Source organism: Lichenostomus cassidix, chromosome 4A (assembly GCF_008360975.1).
Source record: "Lichenostomus cassidix isolate B80296 chromosome 4A, HeHo_3.0, whole genome shotgun sequence".
Taxonomy (NCBI): Eukaryota; Metazoa; Chordata; class Aves; order Passeriformes; family Meliphagidae; genus Lichenostomus; species Lichenostomus cassidix.
The window spans coordinates 4,629,902-4,655,620 of NC_139485.1; the positions used below are offsets into that span (position 1 = coordinate 4,629,902).

A 25,719-nucleotide genomic window follows, 5' to 3' on the forward strand; every position below is an offset into this window, starting at 1 on the left:
TGCTGCTGTGTGGATTCAGCCAGCACAAACCTGGTTGTGGAGCAGTGGGGTCCTGGGGTGATGGAGAGCTGTGTTCATCCCCTTCTGGGCCTGCAAGGGCTTTGTTGGCTGTCCTGGGACTGCTGCTTTGTGTAACCTACTTGTGCTGCAAGTGTTGTCAGCAGGCACTGCCATCAAACTGCTGAGCCAGCAGAACGTGCAGGGAAACTGGCATTTCTCCTTTGCAGGGCAGAATTACTCTTTTCAGAGTGACCATTGTGGAATGGTTCCCTGAGGTAATCCATGAGTACAAATGTGTTGCTTCTGTCAGTTGGTATTTATTTTATATTTTTTCCCCCTTTCACCAAATGACAAAGTTGCAATGATCCTATGGATTGGCTTGGATTTATGAAAGCCACATCCTTTGCATGTTTTAAAGCCAAGGGTGGTGCAGGCTGGGTCACTGCTGTTGCCCACAGACCAGCATGTGTGTTTCTCAGGGAAGACCAACCAGTTAACATCTTCAGTGCAGCTACACAGAAATATTTGAGTTAAAGTGCATTTTTGCAGAAAGATAAAGTCGGGTGACTGCAGAGCACTTGTTTGACCTGCCAGCTGGTAGAAGCACTGCGTTTCTCCCCAGCATCTCCATTCAGCTGCAAGAGGTCTCTTGTTGCCTATCAGAGTTCTAATTTTGCTGGGAAAAAAAATGAAAAATGTGCGTCAATGGTGCCATAGTCTAAACTATTATGAACTGCAGGGTTTTTTTAGCATTTCTTAGTCAGTGTGGGTTACCACAGATAATAATAGTATCCTCTGCACTGTGCAAGATTGCTCTCAAATTTTAATGGCTGTTTTGAGCTTATCGGGGATTAGTAATGAAACTCATTGGGGGCTAAGTGAGGTAAAGATGAGTTTAGGATGCATTTTATTTGAACATTTCATCAAAACTTCCATTCAACTTTTTTAAGGACTGAAATATCTGACTTACCACCCCCCTAACTATTCTGGACCTTGTCTCATCTGTCCATCCAGCAGTAGCTCTTCTCATCTGTGGCAGCAGTATTTGCTTTGCTGGCACCTCAACAATCCATCAATGTTTGAAGCATTGATACATTTCCCCTGATGTACTAATTTCTTTTTCTTTTTAATAATCAAATTGACTCCTGAGCTCTGCATTGTAGCCTGACAGTGGACCCATGATCAGAAGTAACTATAAATTATGCATCTATTTTAGCCTTGTTTCCTGAGGCAATTAAATTTTTTTTGAGACGTTGTCAGTCTGTCCCTCTGTGTTCACTCAATAACTTTTTAACCTGTTGTCAGATTACTGTAAAACCTGACAGAGAGATGGATATTCAGCTTACAAAATCTGGAGGAATTCCATGAAAGCAGATGGCTAATTAAAGGAAAGCAACTCAATTAGTGTCCATAAGGGAAATGTTTCATCGTGTGCTTAGCACTTGAGTTCTTCCTGGAATTTATATGAAATACAGATATCCCAAATATAACAAAGCTTTCAGTAGTGCCAGCAATGTGTTACACATTACAGAGTCGAACCACAAGGCACAAACCTACCAGTACTGTTAGTTCTGCAACTCAAATTTTCTTGTTGCCATTAACTATTTTAAGGAAAACGAACCAAAGTAGTTTGGAAGTTGATTTAAGATGTGTATTTCTAGACCAACTACTTCTTTTACACCATCATTTTTGTATTATTTTAGTAAAATATGAGGCACAGTGTGACCTGGCAGCCAGGAGCACCAACCGTGTCCAAGCCTATTCGTGATATGGATTATAGCTTGGTTTTTTTAAAATCATAATTAGTCATTATAATTTCTCCCATTTTGTTATATCTTGTTCTTTTTCTTTTTTTCCCCCTCTCCAGCACCTGTGCTTTTTCAGAATGCTTCAGTGAAACTTGTGCAGCAGGGCCACTGCATTTTAAAGGCCTTTGAAGCATCTGTAAAATTACACTTCTGGTGCAGCAGCAACGATCCATTTTGTGTTTGAACCAGTCTCGTGACAGTTCTCTGAGTGCTCCCACACTGATCAAGCTGCCCTCGGCCAGGTTCCAGGTAAGGAGATGTCAAAGATAAATTAGTTCCTCTAATTAGGATGCCCAACCTCGCTGGTGGAGCAGCAGCAGGTAATGCCTGAGGATTGTAAAAGTGTGTACCAGTCTAAGAAACAAGTTTCTTGCTATAACTACAAATTGTTCACATGGCAGGCAGTGAAGCAGAGCCCAGGGAGGATATTTTGGTTCACTTCTGGGCACTCATGGGTTGTTTTGACAAACCAACTCCTAAGACAAGGATGAGCTTTGAAGATGCTCTGTGGAGCTGGGATCACAGTTTTGCTGATCTGATTCATGTTTCTTTGATAATAGGAATAAAATGGTATCAGAAACTATAGTTTACTTCAGTTTTAGAATATATAATTGTATAAGATCATGATGATGCTCTTTATTGCCACTGAAACAAAATGAAGTCTTTTGCAGAATTATGCTTAGCAATTAAATCTCTCCGAGGAGGTTCCCAGAAACATTCACATGCCTGCCATTCATTTACTGGTGTGGATCTTGTTGGGTAAAGGAGGTCTTTGCTATGCTATAGAGAGCTCCATCTTTATATTGCCTTTTCTTTTCAGAAGGCAGGGTCCCAAAAGGCAAATTCTAGGTATTATCAGATCGTATCTCCTGAAATTCACCTGATAGAGTGTCTTTCTAGAACAGCAGTAGACAAAGAGGTCTTGAAGCCTGGGAGATGATATTTTACTGAGTTTACCAATACTCTCTGTTTTAAATCTTGCTGTTCTGGAGATCTTTGCAGTGTCCTGCATCTCTATTTTTAAGCTTCTCATCTAAACGATATCTTGTGATAATGAGTTTCACAATTAATTGCACTTTGAAAAGCAGGATTTTTGTTTATCAAGTTAATAATTCACTTTGAGTGAATGTCACATTTCTCTTGAGCCCTGGGACCTAAAGGAACAGAGGATAGAAGTCAAAAAATACTTTAAATTGGCTAAGGTGATCTAGAAGTCAGGAGGGCAAATCACCACAGGTACATGAATTATTCACCTTCTGAAGTGCTATTCAGGAAAATTTACTTTATTTGAAATTATGCAGATAATGCTTTAGCCAGCATCAGAATTCTTCTGATTATTTTGACTGATGATAACACAGTGATGCCTCTGGGCTAGAATAGGAAAAGCATCTTCCAGCATCCTGTACCTGTCCCTTTCTTCAAGAGCATCAATTGATCTTGACTGTTCTGGCATCAGTAGGATTGTAGATCCTGTGTAAAATCAGAGAGTGGGAAGTTGAAACGCTTTGTTTCTGCTTTGGTTCTTAATTTTTTTTTTTTTTTTAAATTTTCTTTTACCAGCCTGATTACTCAATGAACCAGGGCCAGTTCTCTGCTGTTTTCATGTCCCTGTGCCAAAGGAAAGAAGAAAGTATGAAAGTGGAAGCTGTTCTCTTTCAATTTATAATCCCTTAATTTACACTCTTTGCAAGTTTTGAAGACAAAAAGCTTTAGTGCATGAAAGTATCTTGTTCTAGGTTACTCTCCTTTTTGGGGATTTTATTAAGTAATTATGTTAATCGTCGGTCTCCCGACTTCTAGTTCTGGTTCTTTCTCTTTTGCATCTAGGTAACAATAGTGAAGGAACAAAAAATAAGCACAGGGATAAATTTATTACTCTATTGATCTCTGTTTACCCTGCCATAAACATGTGGAGATTTTTATGACAATTAATTATGGGGATTTTGTTTTTTGGTGATTTTTGTTTTGGTTTTTCATGTCCAATAGGTATTAGCACCCTTGAGTTTGATTCTTTTCTAGATTTTACACTGCCTGTTGCCATTCCCTTCTCTTCTGAAGTATGGTAGTGCAGAAGAATGGGTTAAATTAATCAGAGTTGTTTTTGTAGTTTGAAGTGAGCACACTCTCATGGAGTAATAGCAAGCTGTTATGATGGTGAGATTCTCCTGTCAGGGTGGTTATTTTAACAGAAGCCATGATGGCAAAGTGGACATCCAACAGGTTGGGGAAAAGAATTTCTTGTGAAGTTACTATTGTCATGTATTTTACTCCTAACCTGCCTGTAAAATGTGCTTATTTTTGGTGCTATCTGCAACATGAGCCTCATCAGCTCTGAAATCAGCTCTTCCTCCCTTCAGAAAGCCTGAAAGGCCATTCCCCCCCCCCAGTTAACAATTCTGTTACCTCAAACCATGGGTGCTAACCCCCCTGGCTGTCCCTAGCCCCAGGGCTTTGGGGGCAGTGAGACCTGGAGATGGCTTGGCACAGCTCCTGAGCTATGTGGAACCCCAAATGTGTTGCACCCAAAGCACTGCCTTGCGGGATGAGTGCTAAGGTCCTGAATCCAAGCACATAAAATTTGGCCAATGCCTCCCCCTTGTGCATGTGCATTCGGATACAGCCTGTGTGCTGTGGTCTCCTGCTGTGGCAGTGCCTCTCTCCTTGCTCAGGGACAAGGAACTCCATCTGGGGCTGAACTGGGCTTTTGCAGCACCTGTGGCTGCTGATCCTGACTTTGTGTTGTTGAAGAACTGGGAGGCATCAATGACTGGATTACAGGAGGAAAAGGGAGGATCTCAAACATCTTTTAATCTGAGCTGCAGTTCCACCCAACACCCCATGCTTGTGCTGTTTAACTGCACACTTCCAGTGCACATGTACTTGTGTCATAATGCAGTGGAATGTCTTTAACCAGAAAAGTACTTTGTGGTGCTTATTCCACAGCCACCATAAGAGCTCTCTCTCATGGTCTGGTCAGGTCTGTACACACATTTTTATTCCTTTCCCTTACTTGGTTTGACACCATCACTGATTCTTGATGACCTAGTGATTCAGTGGAATGTTGAATTGTCTATATCAATTCAGAAATCCCATTGTCAATAATCAACTGGCTGCATTCATGCCCAGAAGACGTGTTGCCATGTAGAAATGTGCATTGTCATTCTGACTAGCATAAAATAAGCTTATGAAACTTTAATGCAGACCTATTGCTCAGAGGAAAATCCCTCTGCTTGCATCAGGATGCTGAAATGACACAGCTGTTAGTTTATATAGTCACCTGCTTTCTCCTTTGCCTGATAGAATTGTTGAAATCATGGCTCTGCTCTTTATTCACTATTTCCACTAGTAAATCTTGTGTGACAGGAAAAAACCTAAATGTATTGTGTTGGTGTAGGGAATTAGAGTATTATTTTCTTTTTGTTGTTGTTATCTAGCTAGAGAAATGTATTTCCTGTCACAGCTGTTTCCAAGGAAAACCACATTCCCATTATTTGCTTATGATTTCTATTACTTTTATGTGAACTGTTTGCACTCCCAAATACTTAAAGGACAGTTGGAAATCTTTGGTTCTCAGGTCTGAAATTTCTACATACCTGTCACAAAATTGGAAACTTAGACGTGTTGATAGAAAAATGTGTTGTGAAATATAGATGTACTTTTTGCAGCAAGGCTTTCAGTCAGAGAGTATGCATTCAAGTGTTAAAGATACTTCCTTTTAAAAGCATATTTTATATACCTCTGAAGCACTTTTATCTGAAACTGTCACCACACTCAAAATGAACACAATTTAAATTCCAGAGTACTTAATGTCATTACATAAGTAGAAAGTTCCAAACATGATTGTGTTTATATTGATTCTGTTTTTGTAAGGATTGGATTCACTGCATTAAAACTTTACAGAAGAAATATTGTTTTTTCACTTACAGAGTCTTTTTTAATGACTTTGTTTGCAGTGTGATGTTAAGATGTACTTTCTTAGCTGCTTTTTAAAAGCTGGTTTGTTTTCTCACTCTGATTTCTTCACAAAGATCACTTGGGAAGGGCAAGAGTTAAACTGAAGTACTTGATTTTCAAAAATACAGGACAGACTGAAATAAATCCCTTTGAGCTGTCCCTATCCCTTGTGTGTACCAAAACCCTTCTTTCTTGGGCTGCATAAATCCAGAAAAACACATTACTTATCCCAAACCAGAGCACATGCATGCTCTGCTGTCATTTCTAGTGATGTATCTTATAACTTAAACATGAATTTTAGCTTTATATTTAGCCCATTAAGGGGAAAAGTAGCATTTCATGTAGCTATTAGCTTCTCTAATGCATGGTGACACTGTGGAATTTGCATGCTGAGATGATCAGGGGTATTTTGCAACAGATTTATCTATTCCTATTCCCTCCACTGAACTTTTTTTTTTTTAGATTCTGTTTGGTATTTAGTCTGTTCAGAGCTAAAGAATTGCATAATTTAGGAAAAAGGAACCTTTGTCAAAACTGCATTTCTGAGGCATATATCAGACAAGGTGTTGCTGCCAGATCTTGTCATTAGATAGGAGGAACATTGGCCCAAAAATAAGTCTTTGTACCCCTTGACATCCATGTTAAGAAATATTTATGCAAGAATTAAGCTTCTGCTGCAGTGAATGGAGCTGATGTCTGTGTCTCCATTTATTCAACAGTGGACTTGTGGTGATGCTCATGTCCTTGAGGAGGGCAGGTGAGACTCACCAGCAACTATTCTAACATTGGATTATTGATATCCTGGGGAAAAAATGTAAATGTCATGTAAATCATTCCAGATGGAGCTCAGTCCAGTTACAGTAAGAGGCCTGATTACTTTGTTCTGACCTTTGGTAGTCTCAAATGTGTACATATTTCCAGTAAAATAAAAGGATGCCCACTCAGGCTTTTGGCTGCTTAACATATATTTCCTACTTCAATAGAACTGAAGCGTTGCAAGGACTCTACCCTATTTTTCAAATAAATGGAATTGTCCTTTTTTGTGAGGTTTTTTTTTGTCCTCTAGGCTGAAAACTCATTAATAATAACCATCAGTACTGAGATTTCTTAACTCACCTTGACTAAGAACAAGAGACTCCACAGTCATTAGAAGGTCTGAAATGAAATAAAAATTTGCCAGAAAATGCTTTTTCTAAGCATTAAAAATTGGAGTACAGTTCCCTTTGAATGAAATCTTTCAAATATATAAAATAATATCTCAATGGTTCATGATGTAATTTGGTATTAAAATAGCAGAAATGAGTGAATGTCATTCTTCCTGGGAATTGCTCTTCTAGAACTCAGTAACTCACAGCTAGAAGAATAGCCTTTACACTTTCATTTTAATAATGGTCTACTGGCACTTTTAGCTTAGATGCTGCAAAATGTATTTTCCTGCAACTTGTTAAATGAATTTCTTAAACTGTTCTGGTAAATTTTAGATGTTGTCTGTATCTTGTTTTATGCTCAGGTCTATAGCTTTATTTAGAATCCCATTGTTTTCTGTGATTTTTAACACGTTGTGTCTTCTGTCTCTTATTTTGCCATTTCCAATGTTCTGCTTCCAATATATATCTTTTTCAGTGCTACAATCATATGTCTTCAGTTGATTTGCATTCAACACTTGCCCACTTCTTAACTTTTATAATATCCCTGGCAGTGTTAGGTTTGCAGTTGGACTCTATGGCCTTAAGGTTTTTTTCCAGCCTAAATGATTCTATGATTAATTCTTCATTGTAAGTAAAAGCTTGTTGCTGCTATAGAAAAATGTATTCTACAGAGTTGAAATAATTTAATTGCAGGCAAATTCTCTGATTGTTTGACCTTTTGAGTTTGCAGATACTGTCCTGATTTAACGTTCATTGTGTAGTGCAGGAGAATAAATTATCACATATTCCTCCCTGGCAAAGATATGTTATTTACCAAACCCTACTGAAATTTATGAGACTGAAATCACTTAAGGAATTCAGTGTAGCTACATTTTCAACATTTTTAAAATGAATTTTCATAATTAACTTCTCACCACAAGCTTGAAGGGTAGGAGTGAAATAATCTTGTTGTAACTGCTAGCATGTGCATTTTACAAATATTTTTGCCTTTCTGTGGACTCTCTTTGGAATAGATTCTCTTTTTGGTTGCTCTGATAGCCTCCAACTCTGCAATCATGGGTGTAATGTTAGAAATTCGGGGGTGTCTGTAACACGGCTGAGCTCTATTACCCAACTCCAGTGAGCCAAAATCTTCACGTGGGACTTATGGCAATTAGTTTCAGGTGAGCACCATCTTGTCCTTATGGAAAGCAGCTGGTGTGGAGATCAGAAGCAGCTTGTTTGATTTGTTGTATTTAGTCCTGATGCCCTGGAGATTAAGAAAGAAACCATTTCTGTGCCATAAGGCATCAAATCTTTCTCCTGTGCTTTCACAGACTGTCCCAGCCTGGCACTGCTGGCAGCAGGGAGAGCCTGCTTCACATTCACTGGGTAAGTGCTAGCAGAGATTTGCTCTTTCAGACATAACATATGTTTTGGGGGGTTCAGAGGCAGCCACCTGCATCTTCTTTACCAAGATATGAGTAATAGTGTGGGAATACCTGCCTTCTGCCTGGGTGTTATTAATATTTAGCTTCCTTTTGTGTGGGGATTTCATTTCCTGGGAAACATCCTAGTATGGAGTGACTAAATGGGTCTGAGTACAGGAAGATGCTGCCATACCTGTCCCCAAAGCCTGAGCCTTGGCAAAAACCCTTTGCTAACATGGTCCAGTGTTTCGCTGACTGGAAATCTATGTTGGCAGATGCAAGGGATGTTTCAACCAAGGGCACTTGATGCGACTTTTCTCTTTCCTTGTCTGTTGGCATTGACAGATATGACAGCTTTTGCACTCCTTGCCTATTCCCAGGGGCCTGGCCTGACACAGGGTGTGCTGAGGTGGCTCTCTGAGAGCTGACTCCCACCCAGTGTGGCAGTGTGCAGCCCTGTGTCACTGGAGTGTCACTGCTCCTGCCCAGCCTCCCTGATAATTAGCCCAAGCTGCTGAGCTTGGCCTTACTGAATGCTCCAGCACCTTCAGCAGCTGAGGAGAACAAGAGATCATTAGTGCACATTAGTGGTACTATCAGACCAGGCAGGTCTAGCCAGCCTGTTCATTAACCACCTCTGAGGTTTTCTAAGGGTCATGAGAATTTATCCCGGAAATAGAGGAAGTTAGAACTGAAGGGGAGCTCCCTTAGAGAACACAGTTGCTTTTCCTGAAGCTCATGAAGGTCATTTGGTTCCTGAGGTCTGACCCAGATATTCACAGAATGGTAAGCTTGCAAATCTTGCAAGTGTTTAGGGACAGACAGAGTATTTTTCATCAGAACAGTACATCCGCTTTTAATGAAATTACTTTCATTTATGTATGTGCATAAGTGTCTGCAAGAACTGAAGGTCCTGGGGACTGCATGTACTGCAGAATGCTTGCATCAGCATCTTGCATGTAGTCTCCATATAAAACTTGTGCTATAAAAACTGCCAAAAAAGATCTATAGTGTTTGCTTTGGGTGGGTTCCAGTTTCTGCTCTACCCTCAGAACAAGATTGCAAGAGAGGGAGGGGATAGCATAGCAAATTAGTCCTTGAAATGCAGTGATTTGTAGGTCAGTTTACCACCAGACCATCATAATAAAAAAACTTAGTCCTTTTAAACTATTTGTACCAAGGGATCCAAGCTGTGAGATGCATGTTTTACACAGTACCTCTAACAAAACTGTTTTCAGTGTACTTGACCTTTTCCATAGAAGAGTTCTTCACAGAGCATTTTGTTCTAATAACCATCCAAGTCATGATAATAAGTAAGTAAACTTTGTATGCTTTCTCTGATATTTCATTGTGGCACAAAATAAGCATTCACTGATAATTTTTTTTTCTGGCTATGGACAGAGATATTTAATATGTCTTGGAGAAGTTTAAAAAAAGTAATCTCAAACTGAAATTACAAATTTGTTAGAAGACTCTTTAGGGTTTTAGATACCTACTGGGTATGATATTCCATTTAATTTATAAACCAGAGTAAATGTTACAGCTGGTTAATACTCTTACACTTCTATTGAAACCATCAAATTACCATCTGTGCTTGGGGACAGCAGTGAAAATAATTTTGGTCAGCACAGAAATTTCTTGTTCTGTGTGCAAATAACCCTGTACTACTTTTTGAAAAGTTTGTAAGCAGCAGAGGTCCACATCCAGGAAAACCAGAGGCAGGAACTGTCTAAAGGAAGCTGGCAGTGCTCAGAGTTATACCCCAGCATGGAAATCCAACCTCGAATTTTTAGCCTGCTGGTGTGCCTTTATAACATGTCATAAAAGCCTCTTGACATGATGACTGCTCTCTTTGGTGCCTGTGACCTTTGAGTCTTGGGTTTGTGTTTTCTCAGACTTCCATGTTCTGGATGTTGGCTGTATGGGGTTCTAAGTCATCTGTGACTCTGGGATGCTCAGAATTCAGATTGGCCACAGCCCACAAACATGCTCAGACATCTAATGCCTGTGCTTAAAGCCAATCCACGGCTCTTTGCTTTTGGGAGTGCAGCAGAACAGTCAGAACTTCTTGCCCATGTCACATGTGGAAGGATGCAATTTCACCACTTGCTAGATTCACAGGGAGGAGCATCCTGGTTTTCCTTCAGATGGGGCTTTTCAAACTTATCAGGAGCTGTAGGTTATTTGTAAATCTACATGTGTACCCCAGAAGGCTGCAGTTTTTTGCCATCACATGAAACTTCATAGAGCCAGAGTGGCTGCTGCTGCTGCCAGTGGTTTTTTGCCAGCAAGGGCACCCAAGGAAGCTGAATTTGGGAATCAGTTCTGCAGAGATGTCTCCCCTGCTCCATGCCATAGCATGCTATGTCTTTGACATTGTCTTTTGACAACGGAAGTAAATTCTGACCTTACCTGTAAGTGTTGCTACTGCTGAGTGATTGAGATTGATAATAGGAGCCTGACATTTTTTCACGGTTAATTAGTTTAAAATGAGAATAGCTCTTGTATTCACTGCTGACTATCAGAGGCAATAATTACAAGAGTATGTTGTATGAACAATCCATATCCTGTTACCTTGGGTTGCTACTGCTACCCAGCTAAATGTTTCAGGAAAGAATATTTGCTTTTCATGATGATCAGTAAAAATAGATTAATGGGAGGGTTCTTTTCAAAGGGTAAAAGGAGGACAGGCTCCTCCATGCAGCACTTGTCATGTAAGTGCACGTGCTGAGTGGAGAATGCTGCACACAGACTGGGGGTCACTGCATTTTTGGCTTTGTGAGATGAAGGCTTCCTTTCCAGAAGTGTCTCAGCAATTCCTGGGTGAATCCTTGCCTGTAACAGAAAAAGCCCTTTTTCTCTTAATAAAGTAGATGTTAGACTAGGGCTGCCTTATTTCAGAATAAAACCAAACTTATTAACTGGGTGAAACAACAGATGTCAGACTCTTTACCTGGAAGGGAAAAGGAAATACAGCACAAAATCTAAACGAGAAGGATGCAATTTTCTGTCCAGTCATGCATGCTTCCTATTACCTAATTACTGAGCTATTAAAGCATGCAAATTAAATTAGCTTCATTATGTGCAATGATATACTTGTGAAAGAATGCATACCTTGGGAAGTTGCAATTAAGGTCTGTATAGCAGTGTATTTTAACCAGTTGCTAATAAGTGTCCCAGTGTTGGCATAAAATTAATGTAGATTAGCTAATAATAATAATAATAATATATTTTCTATTCCCTGAAGTGCTTCTGATTTGGTTCCTGTGAGTGGTGGTTCGATAGATAAGGCTGTTGAAGGACATTCTAAAATTAAGTATTCTGGAGGTTATATTTTGGTTCCAAGGGTTGTGAAAGTAACTTCTGATAGAAATGCCATTTTGCACTGGAATAAATATCTTATGTGAACAGCACCATGGAGAGTCAGAAGTTTTAGTTGTCTATATAACTGAAACAAAACTGTCAACTGCTTTTATAATTGTTTTGTTCTCCCAAGTATGGTCAAAAGGCAAAGGAAATGGATGAGGCTTTTTTTCATCGTTGAGTCAGTTTCATCCCTTTGCTGGAATTCATGGAAGAAATGCTCCTTAAACTGTACTTTGTCCTTAAAAAAACCCTGCATTTTGATTTAATCTAGCTTTGTGAGTCTCTGAAAAAAAGGAGGAGCTATTATATATTTGCATGAAATGGTTAGCTTGGAACCATTGACCTTTGAGAAAGGAAGAAAAGGAAATATTTGCTCTCAGTTGTCTTCCATATAATGAGAGCGCGGGGAAAAAGCCAGTGAATTGTAGTCATCAGAGGTGTTTTTCTCAGCACTTGTTGCCTCTCTGAAGAAGGTGTCAATTAGAGTAACTTTGAAAGGAGTCCAGCAGACATGAAATTGTTTTGCTCCAGTTGTGAATTACATCCACTGTTTTCTCAAATTCCCAGTTGCAGACCAAACTGGGATACAAGTTTGATGTAGTTCTGTTCACTTCACAATGATCCCATGGTTGGATTTGACTCATGTTTCAGTTTAAAACAAAAACAATTGTTTAGACTCTATCACTGTCAACTGTGATGATGAATGAGCCTTTCAAAATGTTAATAACCTAATAAATTAATATAGGGGAAGTCAATGCTTTGTTTTTTGTTTTTGGTTTTCTTTTTTTTTTTCTTAAGCACAGTCTTAAGAGAGTTCTCAATTTATTAATATCAGGAGTTGGCAAACAGAAAATTTGTCAGACATGTCTTTTTGGAAGGATCTAAGAATACTTAAATCAATTCGAGATACATTAAAATATACTTGTTCACAGCAGAGCATAATTGATTAGGAATGAAAGTTTGTTGTATTCTCAATTTTCCAGAATTTACATGAGCATTTTGTGGAAAAAAAAAAAAAAATTGATTCAATGTGATGTTGGGAGGTAGGATTGGCTTAGAATTTAAACAGAGCCTCGAAACATGTGTTCTGAAAACCTGTCCTCTGGTGCCCTTTCCACCCCTCAATCTTAGCTGTAGAGAGAAGAGAATCCTTTGGAAATATTATATCTCTCAGACTGTGAAGTGTCCTGTGTATATAATAAAAAACTTCTTAGGAGCTAAACTTCACTTAAAGATGGTGTCTCTGCTGATGAAGCTGGGATTTTTTTAAAGCATGGCAGCAGTTCATTGCATTAAGTAGCAATTTCTCCTTTTAGCCTCTTCATTGAGGTGTTTGATTTCACTCCTGAAAGCCAGAATTAGAGAACACTGACTAGTGGAGATAGGCAGTACCTTTTCTGCAGTGTCAGTTCCTTTTACAATGGGAACAGCTCAAGAATTCCTCTAAACTTTCAGTCTTGGTCATTTATACTTAGGTTTCCACTTCCAGAGCTAGAGAAACTCTGGTATTATGCACTTTAGGCAGTGCTGTATTCACACAGCAAATACATTCAACTGGATGTTATATCACTGCTGATTCTGTTGTCCTGGAGAGGAGCCTCAGTGTGCCTAAATTGCTTGGATTGGAGTAAAAGGTTAACATAAATTGGTCTTCCCCTTATTGGATCCAAAGTAATTATGTGGCAAATCCTCTGGCGAGTGACACATCCTCTTTAAAGGCAGCTGGATGTTTGTCTTGAACACAGCTCTGCTTTCCTGGGACCTGGCTAGTTTCTGAAAATGAGATCCTCCAGAATTTCTTCTTCCCTTTCATAATGAAAAACAGAGATGACTGTAGGGAACGGGGTTTTAAAAAGCTCTTACAGTATCATCTACAGCTGTATCAACAAAAACTCATAATGTACAAATCACATGAGCTTCAGTAGAATCTATTTATCACTCTTGGCTGTTCTGCATCCCCTCAGCTTGCACCCTTCATAATGAGCTGCCTAGATTTCCATGGTGATTTGCATTCTGACTATCTATAAGTAGTGAGGTCAAATCTTTCTCTTAGCTTTATCTTTCAGTTGGATATATTATTGTTGCCTGACTGTAAATGCAAAACCACACAGGTGTGTCTCTAGAGGGAGAATTCAGAATTGAAACACAGCTGTGGGTCAAGGTACATCTTGTTTTGTAATCACTACTGGACATGGAAGGTTTTCAAATGTGTTCTTTTTAATGCAATTTAGGAATCAATAGAATGGAAGAGCTAATTTCTTAGCTGGTGTCTGAAGAGGTAGGAATTTGTGGACAGTGTGACCTAAGGCACTGAGAGGCAGATATGAAAACTCATACTGCATCTGCCTCAAAGTTAATTTTCAGGCATGGAGAGAATCAACTCACCGTGTACCCACTTTGAACAATGCATAGGAAGCCACTTGAGGTGGGACTCATTATTCTGTGGGAAAGCCCTTAATGACACAGAGGGAGCACAGAACATCTCGAGTATTGCCTTTGGGCTAAGATAAACCTTTTCTTTTTGGAAGTCTGATGTTGGAAAGTCTCAAGAAGTATCACTATGTTTAGATGGGCAAATTCATCTCATGACTTCCCTTAATGCTGAGGAAATGCTCCTGATGGGAGCAGGGAGAGTGCCTTTACTGCAGACAAACATGGAATGAGATCATACAGCAGCTACTTGGTTGTTGATCAGCTCCAGACAGAACAAGTGGGTCTGCACCTGCTGAGCTCATGCTTGGCAAGTGTGTCCACGCCTAAGTGGGGGAATGCTTATTTTGTGAAGTCTAAACTTCCAGAATCGGGACTGCAGAGGGTTCACCTGTAGTTATTTTCCAGCTGATGCTTGCAGGGAGGGTTGAAAACGAGATGTGACTTACTGTGCATGACAAACAGCATTGCTTTGTAGGCACAGTATGCTTTGTGGGAATTCAAGCAACCTGACCGGGGTCTTTGGGAGATGAGATTTGGAATGGCTTGAGTGTGAAATTATTCCAATTGCTTATTATGCTTTTATTTTCTTTATTTCACACATGCCTGTTTAGGAGGAATGTATCTTGGAACCAATAAGCAGTGCACAGGTTTATTTAGGTGGCAGCCTGTCATCCTTATTGTCACTGAGAATGTCCATTCTGAGAATGGACAAATTTAATGTCTTTGCTGCTGGTCTGCTATGGAATTTTGTTCCTCATTTCTCAACTGAGACACGAGAAAATCACCTTCCCAAGTCCTGTTATTATCTCAGCCCTCTTGAATCAAGTCAGAGTCAAAGCTTCCCCCCTTTAAGCAGAGAAGGGCATAAATTCCAGCCTTGCTCCTTTGCTTTCTGTCAGTATGGGGGATTAATGTTACTTCTCAGTGACATTAATTACCAGGGACTAAGGAACACACACAGCTGTGCAACAACCATGATAGACAAGACATTTCAAAAGGTGAATATAGCAATTCTTGATTCTTCCCTAGCTAAGAACTTATCTGTCATGCTGGAAGTCCCTTGTCATTTTTAGCCAGCAGGTATGTTAATGAATGACAGGAATAAGTATACTTATTGAGAATTCTTCTAGGGATTTTTTTAAATGAAGTGATTCTGCAAAGTCCAACAGCCACTGCAGCACAAATATGATCGAGTTGGAGCCCAGTTTTGCACAGATTTGTAGTTTCTAGGTTGCTGTGTCCTAAAATTGTAAGGAGTGTTATATACTGCCCTCCCTGCAGTACTCATGTAAGACTTATGCCTGGATCTCCTGCCAATAAAAGTACCTCAGCAACCTCTCTTGGCAGCTGCAGATCTGCATTTCCTCCATCACTCCTCACAAAGGCAAAGTCAGTACTTATCCCCTTGGCAATAAAGAGACTTAAGTAATGAAAGTGTGGCAAGGACTTGAGTCCAGAGCATGTCCAAGCCAGGAGGGTTAATTGTGGACCCTAATGCTTCAGCACAGGTTTGCATATAACACCTGCTAAGCGATTTTAAAAGTATGCATAGAAAGTTTTGTTGGCAAAATACTTGTCTAAACATTATGCCAGCTCTGGAGGAAGATGACCCAGATGTTCAGCTCAGGCCTCCTGTGGCTTTCACTCCTGACACATGTCCTGGGGAGGCTGTAGGTCTTTTAGAGGTCTTGTTTCCTGCAAGCCCCATGCAAATGTCTTGAGTACTATAGGAAGTCTCTTCCAGCACTGGACAAGTGTTGACATTTGAGTTTTGCCTACAAGTTGAGCCAAGGATGTGGAAAGTGTTTCTGGAGCTGGTGGGCTCTCTGCCTTAGCTTTGGAAGCTGTTGGTGGCAGAGATTAGCTGGTGTCAACATTATCACTTGCTAAAAGGGCTTGGATTAAGATTTTTACTAAAACTTGGGTTAAATCCTGTGTCTAGATGATACTGCCAGGGTCTGAAATCTGCTCCCAAGCTGCACACATTCTGCCTCTGTCACAAAAAATCTCCCTTCTGCTCATCTCCTGTTCCTGTTTCACTGCACTGTGTCTCTTAAGATTTATTTGTGGTGCCTTTGGTGGTGACATGTTGTTCTAAGTGTGCATATCTTAGAACAGAATAAGTAGTCATTAAGTAGAAATATCTTTTTTGTATTAGCTAGGGCAGAATAAGCACTTTCATGTCTGGAATCTTGCAGAGAACCTGGCTACAAGGGAAGCAGGGTCAGGAGGGTATCAGTGCCACCTGCCCAGCAGCAAGTGGACAACCTTGACTGTCACCTCCATCATCCTAGCTCTGTGGTCCCTAAATGAGTTTAGTGTTCACACCATTCCTGGTGTCATCTCAGGAAGAATGTAGGATTTGAAAATTTGGGCAGATCAGTGTTGAGAATGATATACCTTCCTCTGCAAAGGCAAAGATTTATGTAAACACAATTATGAATAAATCTGGAAATTGATTACCACAGAAATAACTGAAAGGAAAATGAGGAGTTGGTTAGTTTGTTCATTAGGCTTTATCAGATAACTTTCAGTAAGGAAGTTGAGGAAGATCTCTAAGAAGCTTTAGAAAGATGATTTCAAATTTTAGTAACTGTCTGGAAAGTTAGAAGATCAAGGTTGTTATTTGAACTGCATTTGCAGTGACTATATTTGTGATATGAAAAATCTTTCAGTCTTATACATGTGTCTGGAATTCTGACTGTTACAGTGCTAGCAGTTTTAAAGATGAAAAATTCTTGAAATTTATGTGTATCAGAAAGATTAGATTTTTAGTTCTCACTGCTTCCTCACATACTTCTTTTTCAGTAGAAAGTTATTTTTCTCTAAATTAGGTACTGCTGCTCCTGTTACCTTCACGTATAAAGGATTATCAGATTGAATGTCCAGCAATTCTGTGCTGCACTACAAAAGTTCCTGTACAAAATCTTAACACAATGTATTTCTGATTAGGAAAGTTACTTCTCCTTGTTATCTAATCCTTCAAACTAAATAGCTCCAGCTAAAACCTGTTCTTTAATACCAGGCAGCAGGGTGGCCTGAGCATAAGTGAAATTAGAAAGTCACCTACTATGTATCATGGATCAAGTGCTCTGAAATATCATACCTGAGAATGAATGAGCTGTAGTCACCAAGCCAAATTCATTCTGGGTACAGTGTCACATTAGGCTACTCTCATTCCTAATGGAGCTGTGAATTTGGACCAAACCAAAATCCCCATAAATCAGAAGGAATGGAAAGGACAGATGCTGTGTCTTGAAAGATATACTCCTCTGGAAACTGTAGCTCCTTTTCCTGCCTTTTCATCCCAAGGAAGCAGATGGTTTCTCACTCACCCAGCTATGATGAAAGCACAACGGGTAAAAATAAAAGCAGAGGGTTGGATTCCTTCCTTGGCTGATCTGCCTGTGGTCCCATGAACCCTGGTGGGAATGCAAAAAATGGAAATGAGTGTGAAATGCAACCCAGAGGTCTACAGGAGAATTCCTATAGATTTTACTCTTAGAAGAGTGAGGGAATATGCATCTGCTCAAAAGGAGACACAAATGCACCCCACTCTTACCTTCTCCTGGCCCTGGGAGACTGCTGGCCATGATGAACAATCTTCAGGAAGCTATGATTCTCCAAGTGCTGTTGTTACTCCTCCTCATGAGTAAGCAGGAAGTTCAATAGCTCAGATTTTAATTAATGAGGGACTTAATTAACTTTTTTGGCTCTTTGATGTAATATTCCGGTATCTGTGTACATCCAGTTTGTAGAACAATAGGGGGGAAAAGTCTGCTTAGTCAAAAACCAAGCCAGCAAAGAAGGTCTCTTCTTCCCCATGTCCTTAATTTCTGAAAAGAAATATGAAAGGCATCTGGTAACTGATAGTTCAATGCCAACCAATGCTGAAGGGACCCATTTAATATTTGTAAAATTTGAAAATAAAGAACTATGGAGGCTTTCGTAAATGCTTTCTGTGAGGAAATAAGTTTCTTTTTAACTTAGGCTATTTTTGTTACACTTCTGTGAGAGAGGAAGTAAACATAAAGATCATCATCATCATCGTAATAGTAGAAATAGTAATAACAATAATAATAACAATGAAAATAATAATACAATGATTCATGTAAACTGCTGCCCAGTACATTTTTGCTTTCCTGTTCTTCCCCAAAGCTAAACTAATGAATTTGTTCACATCAAAGGGGGGTACATTATTCATGTCATCCTATGTCACATCACATGCAATCGGATGTGACAACTCAAGGTAATGCATCCATTAGGACGCGGCAGGAGCAGAGATATGTTGATGAAAGAGGAACACACATCCAGCTTTGGGCATGGCTGTTTGGTGTCTCGGGATGACAAGAAGTCTATTTGGAAACTTCAGAGCTGAATTTGGAGATCATGTGCTGTGATTTAGATTGTCTTGCAAAGCCTTCTGTTTGTAAGTATACTAACTGACATACCCTAGTACTCAGACACTCACTGATGTATGACTCAAAGCCTTTTAATGATGCTATCTGCCATTAGTCCTGTTCTGAATGCACTTGGTCACACGCAGGTGATGGGAGTGGGATGGGGCTGAAAGCTGATAAAAGGTGGTGATTTGAGGTTCAGTGTGGGCATGAAATGGGAGTTTGCTCTAGTCTTCATGCTTCTGTTGATCCAAAAAGGATCCAATTTGTTTTGAGCTGCTGGTGACACTCTGTGATATAGTGCCTTGTTTTCATCCTTTTATTAGCTGGTAGTAGTGAGCAAAATGTTAAATCAATAGGTTATTGCTTCCAGGAGGCTAAAGGTTTTTGTATGGCTTTTGTAAGTTATGAATATATGGAACCTTGCATTAAGAGTGAAGCATCAGCCTTCCTTTGGAAGATAGGGTATAAGTCTGGAGAGATTAGGGACCAAGACAAAACCCGACAGTCTGTAGGAATGAAGGGTTTCCAAGAAGAGAAGCTAAATTCTAGCTGAGACCTGGAGGAACAAGAGCAGGGTAAGGAGTGGGGGGCAAGTCCTTGAATGATTTGGAAGCACGGGGGCTCTGCATCTACAGAGATGGTTGAGTGCGCCCTGGGAACTGCATCCAACCTCCTCATTCCCCCTCTCTCCACTCTCTTGGGAGCTGATGTCCCTTTCAGAGGAAGCTGGGGGTCCTTTAGGGCATGGAAACAAGGATTTTTGCCCAAGCTCCCTTTAGCTCTGTTGGTGCTTGGAGCATTTGCTGCTGAGACAGCTGCCACAGCTGGACACACAGCTGGACACACCCTGTCCCTCAGACATACCAACAGCTGTGAGAAGAATGTGTGAATGGAGCGAGAGCTCTGCCTTTCACATCCCCCCATATAAGCCCAAAAGGCTCTCAGCAAGTCAGCACCTGAGCAGGGTCACATGTGATTATATTCTTTCAAACAGAAGTTTTGTTAGCCTAAGGACCTCCGGCAGGGAGTTTCCACAGGGTGCCTAATGGTACTAGATTATTCCTTGTGACAAGGAAGATAGAGTTGGGATGCTAGGTGAAGCTTAGGGAGCTGTAGTAAAGCATCAGAATTTATTGCCCAGGGAAATTTAGAGCCTTCACTGGTGAAGGTCGAGTTAAACACCTCTGGAAGGACAGAGGATTCCTGGGAAAGGGAGCAGCCCCTGACCCTCTGAGCAGTGCCTTCCAACCTGAATTTTGTGTGCTCTCTGTATCAAGCAAGGCCATTTTAGCATCTCCTCTTCCCAATTGTCTTCTCTCCCAGAGCAGCAGCCCACGATTTCCATTCTCTTCCTGGAAAGATAAATATTTTATGTTTCTGGCTGTTTCCTCTGAATTCCTTTCCCTTGGTTCTGGTTCTTTCCTAAGATGAGTAGAATGAAAGGATTTCTTTACACACCTGGTTTCTCTGCACATCTTGAAATCCTTGTCTGGATTTTTTTAAGTAGTATTGCAACACCACTTTGTGATGACCTTGTGCATGGCGATCTTGTGGTCTACACATGCAGAATATAAAATACAAATTTCAGAAATAGTAAGCAGCATACAAAAAGAATCTTATTTGGCTTTTGTGTTTGTGGATTTTTTTCCTTTTTCTGTTTATTTTTTATTACATTTTTTTAAATGCAACAGATGGTTTCTATGCAGGATTAAGTCTAGATAGCAAAGCAATTACACTGTATATGTCAGATTCCCCCCTGGGTATATTTATAGGGATATTTCTGAAGCAGAATGTCTCCAGTCAGAGACATACTTAAAACAAATGAAACAACTTCATTGAGAACTAAGCAGTAGGATTTGTGGACTCACGTGTGTGCAAGAAAATATACACAGAGTATTTTAAGAATGGTTCATATCTCATTTAGGGCTGTATTATCTTTCATGGAGTATCCTGTTGTTTGGCAGCAGTCAGATAAATAAGAAATTAAATAAAACTGCAATGTATGAAATATTCCAGTACTGGTATTGAGGGTTTTATTAGATTCATAGTGCATTTAAAGATCAGTAGAAAACCTCAGGCATTTGCCAATCAAATGAATTTGTGAGAGTGTCACTGCTCTGCTTGTCTCCTTGGAAAATAATGGGGACAAGCAAAGTCAGGTGAGTTACCAACTCCTTGGGAGACCTAAATTTATATTGTAATTCAGAGTTTGGTGCCTGAGGAGAGAAGGCATAAAATTATTTTCTTCAGAATGTTGGCTGGAGGAAGACAGATACAGAAGAGCAATGAAAGATGTGCTCCTATACTTTCAGGAGAAGTGTATTTGAGAGTGAGTGTATTGATTGGCAGACTTTAATAGCAGATTCAGTAATTTTTACTATGTGGCACTGGATTCACTGGATTTTTTCCCCCTTTTCTTTCCCTACTGAGTTACAGAAGCTGTCTGTGTCAGTAGTTAGGCACATTAATATTTCCCAAGACACTCATTTATGCTCTTCATGCCACTGCTTGGTATTCATTTTTCTGTAAGTTTTTCTTTGGGTGTCTTGCTGTGCAGCACAGTGTCTACCTCCCAAATGCTTTTTGGCTGTTTCCATGTTTTGGTTTTTTTTTTTCCTCTTCCCTCTTTCTTTTAGAATTGTGAACTTCTGATACATGTTCAGCCTTCCAAAAGTGGTTTCACTAGTGTGATGAAGGAACTGAATGTGTTCCTGGGCTTCCTTTGGAAGTTGTCTTTCCTCCCTGAGAAAGGAACTTCAGGCAGCCCATGCAGTTGAAGCTGTGAGTGCTCTGCCAGCCTCTTCCATGGTGTCCAGATCCAGCCTCCAGCTGTCTGTCTTGGAGAGAGGGAATGTGCAGTGATGAGCAGATCTGCCTGGTGGGCGGTGCTAATGATTTCAGTGCAGTCTCATATTTGCTCATGGCTTGGAAAGAAACTAAGATGAGAAAAAGAAAACTTTCAGCATTGGTGACAGAAGTTATTTCTGGAAATTCTCTGGTAGTTGAGGTGTCCTCAAGGTTCTGCTAGAGCTGTAGCAAAGGTGTGTGCCTCTTTTGAATATTAAAAAGAGAAAATCCTTTCAAAATACTTCCAACTACTTGGTTGTTATTACAGAAGAAAAGCACTTTTCCCCCAAATGCCATTGTAATTTTCAATTAATTGCATATGGTGCTGTCTGAGTAATAAAGTTATTAAATATTGACTGATTCCCTACTCTCCCACTGCTCGCAGTATATCTATGAAGAGTTTCCCAGAGGAGCTTTTGACAGGCTTTAAACAATCAACCGTGACAGCGTAGAGGAAAAAGTATTGTTTAGCTTGCTAATCTCTTCGCTCTTATGTTTTCAAGGCGATTTTAGTGCTTTTATCAGTGTGTCCTAGTTCCTGTTTCCCTTTTATAATCATTGTGCTAGCTTTGGAGGTTGACAGGCTTTGGCACCTCATGGCTGGATGGTCTGACTTAAAAGCCCTGAGACATCTTGCTCCCTAGACACTCCTCTTGCAGAGAGGTCCCTGCTAGTTTCCCAGGGCCATCCATATGTATGTATGTTTTTGGTTTTTTCCATTATTTTGGTTGGCTGATATTTTTCATGTTCTCATTCTCCTCCTCCTAACAAAAATCTGCCCACATTCCCTTGGAGGTTTGTCTGCCTTCTGTGGGAGGATTTGAATATTAGTTCTTCATCTTTTCTGTGTCCCTCTATTTTTATTGCTCTCTTCTTTCACTGATTTATGGCATATATGGAAGCCAAGATGCAGTAAAGGACATAAGTCATATAAAAAGAATGCACAAAGTTAATAATGTTATTTTTACCTGTCGCCTGTCTAATATTTTGAAATAAATGCAGATATTCCATTGGGTGTTTGACAATGGAAGTATCTGTCTGATCTTTGCAAAAGGTTGCCACATCTTAGCGGAAATAATTATCTTCTCCACATTTATGGTGACAATTATGCTGTTTCAATGAGTGCAATTTTCTTGAAGTTATTGTGCTTAGCAACAGACCTGTTTTCTCTGTTTTCCTAGATTCAGCTGATTCACATTGATCTATTTTTCTTGCAGGGATTAACTTTGGGTGGGAAAAAAAAATCTAACTTGAGATGTTCTACAAATCATGCAGTCAACTTCCGTGTGTGTGGGAAAGCTGCAAGGTCAGAACAGCTAGAGTGTAAGGGTTTGTTCTCACCCTGGGAAAAACAACTTTCTGGGCATGATGTCTGCCCTGCCAGACTGCTGGTTGAGTCAAAAAAGCAGCCATGGAAATATGTAATTCCAGCACTGCTTGTATGCAGTAGGAGTGCTTTATTTTCAGTGTCTTCCCTTCTTCCTGGCTTTAACTGAAAAAAGCCAAAGAAAAGCAAAGGGCACTTTTCTGTTCTTTATTACTTATAGCAACATACAAGAACTTTTTCTGTAGTAAGCTATTGAAATAGAATTTATTTCACAGTTATTTGCTAGCAAAATGTGCTGTTATCTTTAAAATAGCAAGCCTTGGAGGAAGGAGCAAGCCTAAGGAAAAAAAGCAGATCTAAAATATTAACTCTGAGGGTATTAGATAGATCACTGTATGAATGACTGAACAGTCATATGCTGTTCATGGTCAGCTGATCTCTGTTCCATCCATCCTTTTATTAAATGCCTTTTGCTTTGTGCTTCATTTGACAGTAGACGTCTGTGGATGGGATTAGGTAATTGACTGGATGCTGTGTAAACCTGGGCAGTTCAAAGCAAGCACTGCAGAAGGCCTCAAAAGTCTATTCTACCATTTCCATTAGCCTCTGTAAAGTGCTCTGATAAGATCAAGATGCATAAGATATTATATGTTAAATTATGCAGCCAGCTGGCTGACTGTGCTGCTGGAGCCTGGGGAACTGACAAAAGCTATTGTTAGGGCCAGCCAGAGGTGCTCCTTCCAAAACCCTGTTTTCTGTTGCTGCTGTTTGAACTTTGCATATTAAAAGTTTTTCTGTTCAGCCTCTCCCCAAAGGCTGGAATTTAATTTTTTTTTCCACAGGATGATTTCATTGACGGCACAAAACCAATTTAAAATAAAAGAAGCAGAGGCCTGCATTTCTTGAGAATTTTTTTTCTTGGGATTTATGCTTTTGTGGCATCAAACAAGCTGAGTTTTGAAACTCTGTCAGAAGACAGTAATTAACTGGGGCACTAGTTGATAGAATCTTGAAGGAAAAGAAAGAAAGTGCTTATTTGAAATCTGGGTGTTTTAGTAATTTAAGGATAATTGAGAATTTGTAGTGAAAACACCCTTTATCACAGCAGCTCTAAGTGGGTATTTACAAAGAAACTGGCAGTGGAGGAAGAGTATATTAACATGAATGCTGCAAGAAGCAAGGCAATGAGGTGCACGATGAGGTGCACCCTAACACAAATTTATTTTAAGCTGTATTTTGTCCGGTGCAAACTGAGTCCTGACTGCCCTAACATACAAAGGTCACTGACCACTCTTGTTTGGTGCACGGGTTCTTTGCAGCCACAGCCCAGGTCTGCAGCTTCTCTTTGGCACTGCCTCTGGAGAGGAAAGCTTTATTGTCTGGAAGCCACAGTTCCCTTTCTACCTCAATACTTTATTCAGTATCCCACTTGAATGAACCAGTCTGGGAAAAATAAGATTACTTTAATGTAATTTAGTAAAGAATGAGTTTCTAAGGCAGAGTGAACAGAGGGTATATTCAAGAATGTGATGTGGCAAAGGAAGAGCTAAAATTCTTTGAATGAATCTTACTAGTCTGGTCTCGGTGCTAAACCCAGTTCCCTTTGAAGCTTAACCGCATTTGTATTTTCTGCTCTGCTGCTGTTGTACAAAAAGCAATGAAGTCCACTGCTCAGGGTCCTACAGCTTCAGACTGATGCTTCTTTTCCTTGAGGACTGATGCTGTTGTTAGATGCAAATTCCTTCCTGTCCTGCCTGACTCTGTAACCTTGCAGCACATATTTTCCTTTGTTGGCTGCCTACTGGCACCTGGAAAGCAATTATCTGTTCCTGTCCCCTGAGTGCCTACAAGCCCCATGCTTCCCTGCCTCCCATGGTTGACTGCTTTTAAAAGGAGAGTGCTGTGCCCACCAACAGGTGTTAGCAGCATCTGCTATCGGCGTGGCATCGCCCTCCCAGCCGAGCAGCCTCCTGCCAAGGCACTGGCACTCGTTTCATCACTCCCCATCTGTGTGCAGAGTCACTCACCCAACATCTCCTGCCCTGGTGGAACTGGCACATGGCTTGGTGTGAGCTCAGAGCCACCCAGGCACATGGGCTTGGGCTGCCCCAGGTGTGTGCAGCAAAGCCATCCCTGTTTTGTAGAACAGGAGCAGGATTCTCACATAGGAAAGGCAGTGCAGCTTTCAGGCCTGGGCTCGCCTTTTGAATCCCTGTGGGTGGAGTATGCTTTCATCTGTGTTTCTCTGACTCTTTTTGCTGTTATACAGGGCTGTGGCTAAGGTCCATATCAGCTCCTTTTCTTATCTCTGCAGAAAGCCTAATCTTCAAAATGGTTTTTCTATTTTGTTAGGTTTTTTTGGAAATGACAGTATTAAAAGTCTGATTGCTAGGGTATATACAGAGGAGCCTGCTTCCTGAGGGTAATATACTATAAGTGTGAAGGCTTTTGTTGTGTTTCTTCCATGTCTTTGTTGCTGTGTAATTGTAAAAGGTGATGGAGAGATCTTCTTTAGATCCTTTTTCACAAATCCAAGCAACTTCTGCCCATCGTTCTCCCTTTGTCTGCAGGTTTCTCAACAAATTATGTGTTCCTAGAACCTCAGAATGGCCCCTAACCAGGAGTGTTTGAACCCAGAACTGGCCAGGTTTGAGATGTGAGTGTGGAGAGGCTCAGGTTGTTCTGGGAATTCCCCTACTCCACCTCTTACAAAGGGCCATTCCAATCCCACTCAAGTTCTGTGTGTTTGTCATTTAGTGCAGAGAAAGTGTAATGATCCTTCTGATGAGAAAGGCCCTTGGGATTGGACTAAAATCACTTGAATGACAAAGTCCGAAGTCCATGCAAGGATGCGCAAATCTTAAACTTTACACGATCCCTTCAAATCTTCACAGCCTTTTCTGACTTCAGGGAGAAGTCAAAAAAGAATATATCCCAGACAGCACAGTCTGGCCCATACAGCCATTTCAATGGCACTAAAGTTTCTCGTTAAACTTGTGGCCCAAACTTTGGAAAATATCCCCT

General features: G+C 40.3%; 1 protein-coding gene across 3 annotated transcripts in view; it reads left to right on the forward strand.

The window, feature by feature from the left end:
* Positions 1 to 1,893: 1,893 nt before the first annotated feature.
* HTR2C (5-hydroxytryptamine receptor 2C) overlaps positions 1,894 to 25,719 on the forward strand; it is a 224,847-nt gene continuing 201,021 nt past the window's right edge. The window contains exons 1-2 of one of the 3 annotated variants that reach the window (XM_085060269.1): positions 6,479 to 6,519; positions 8,227 to 8,281. The gene's annotated coding sequence lies outside the window, so the exon portion shown is untranslated. Of the gene's footprint in view, positions 2,058 to 6,478; positions 6,520 to 8,090; positions 8,282 to 25,719 lie in introns of those variants that run through there. The other 2 variants (XM_085060273.1, XM_085060270.1) reach the window with 2 other exon arrangements.